Source organism: Grammomys surdaster, unplaced genomic scaffold (genome assembly GCF_004785775.1).
Source record: "Grammomys surdaster isolate TR1022 unplaced genomic scaffold, NIH_TR_1.0 100, whole genome shotgun sequence".
NCBI lineage: Eukaryota > Metazoa > Chordata > Mammalia > Rodentia > Muridae > Grammomys > Grammomys surdaster.
In genome coordinates, this window is record NW_021604579.1 from 16691031 (window position 1) to 16693095 (window position 2065).

General features: G+C 36.6%; 1 long non-coding RNA gene across 1 annotated transcript in view; it reads right to left on the minus strand.

Annotated features, from left to right (window-relative positions):
- LOC114639526 overlaps positions 1-1695 on the minus strand; it is a 3820-nt gene extending 2125 nt beyond the window's left edge. The window contains exon 1 of the long non-coding RNA XR_003714019.1: positions 1561-1695. This is a non-coding gene — a long non-coding RNA (uncharacterized LOC114639526). The remainder of the gene's footprint in view (positions 1-1560) is intronic.
- Between the last annotated feature and the right edge of the window lie 370 nt (positions 1696-2065).

Genomic DNA, 2065 nt, shown 5'->3' on the forward strand with positions numbered 1-2065 from the left:
CTGTCTCTCTCTCTCTCTGTCTCTCTCTCTCTGTCTCTCTCTCTCTGTCTGTCTCTCTCTCTCTGTCTGTCTCTCTCTCTCTGTCTGTCTCTCTCTCTCTGTCTGTCTGTCTCTCTCTGTCTCTCTCTCTCTCTGTCTCTCTCTCTCTGGCTCTCTGTCTCTGACTCTCTCTCTCTGTCTCTCTCTCTCTGTCTCTCTCTCTGTCTCTCTCTCTGTCTCTCTCTCTGTCTCTCTCTCTCTGTCTCTCTCTTTCTGTCTCCCTCCCTCCCTCCCTCCCTCCCTCCCTCCCTCCCTCCCTCCCTCTGTCTTTCTCTCTCCCATTTAAATAAAATCTGGCTGAGTTCTGAGACCTTCATTTTCTTGTCTTTTTTTATTCTTTAAATAGGGAAGAAAAATACGTCCAATCCTCCAGAACATCGTCCTTGATTCCTTCCCCCTCACCGGCTAGTCCTGCTGAGATTGTGAAACCTTAAAAACCAAGGACTGAAGGGAGGTTGTTGGGATCATTGAACTCCACACTCATGAGTGGATTCATGCCCATTTCAGGGGCTTTACCGATTTCAAGTAAGTCAATTCACTTTCGCAAGATTGGACTTTTCTAAAGAGTGAATCTAGTTCCTCTTGGGCCTCTTCTTCGTGTATTGTCTAGTAATATTGTCCATACATGCAGAGTTGTAAGCAGAAAAAACTTCTCTATAATAAATACACAGCATCCAGTATTTTGTTATAGCCAATAGAAAATTAGTATATTCTTCAATAAAATGAAGTTAGTAATAACAACATATTTGATTGGTTATATAAAAGTAATAATAACCTATTTAAGAAAGTATTATTTTCTATTATTGACTAGATAAATGATTTGTGCAAAGTAAGCAGAGGCAAAAAACTGAAAAAGAAGGGTTTTTTTTTTTTTTTTGTTTCACCTGGGATACCTTGAAGGGTACAGTACCTATTACTTTAAATATAAAATTATATGTAATTTGGTAAAAATTGTTTTATATTATGTGGAAATTTTTAGAATAATGACTAATATTTTAGCATATGATATAACCCTATTTTCCAAGCAGCAACAATGACCCACACTTCTCTACTCATTGAGACTAGTTGTGATGGTCACCATCTCTCTGTTGTGTATAGGAATAGATTAAAGGCTTTTTAAATCTGTCAACTTTTGGCCAAAAGCCAGAAGCTAAGTAGAATATTCTGAGTTGCCAGGGATCACAGGAACCTTGCCAGATACATTCTCCATGAATTTTAAGCCCCACCCACAGACTCAGCTTGTTACTGTTGTGTTGTTAATGTTTGAGAGGTCTAGAAATTGACTTTCCTCATGTTTCAATCTTCAGATGGCTACTTTCATGTGAGGATGGGTTTTCTATTTATCCTTGGAGACCTTTTCGAATTCTTCTTGGAACATCTACTTCAAAAACGCAAACTTTTCTTCTGTCTCACATTTTTGTATTTAATTTACCCCCATTTATCTATACTCAAAAATTCTTCTGTACTTTTCATCAACTTTCTCTTCATTTAGTGTGAGAAATTTCACTCTCTCTTTCATACCAGTGATTTGAGTGAGTCCGGTACAGTCGACTTATGGTGATTTCCATTCCTTTTGCAGCAAGGATCAATAGAAAACCCACCCTGAAGTGAAAGGTGCCATCTGTAGGTTGAAACAGGAAGAAAATCAATTTCTAAATCTCGCAAAAATTAACAACATAACAACAACAAAGTAATATTGTTTACAATGAATATTTATATATTTGTTATATGTAACAAATATAAAATAACAGTTATATATTATCAAATTCTATCTCATAAGTCACTACCAACTTCCAGGAGAGTTTCTGATGGTAAATTGTTATAACAATACCTTAAATAATGAACACATCTTTTTTCAGTCAATTAAGCATTAGGAGGAAATTTCATGCTTCAATCTCACTCCATCATTTTTGCCCAGGCATTAGCAACAAAAAGTAAAACTGCCCTGTAGTTATTGTGTTCCTGTTTTCCATTGATTACACATGCAACATCTATTTATTGAGCACATATTTGGTCCCATGAGTTT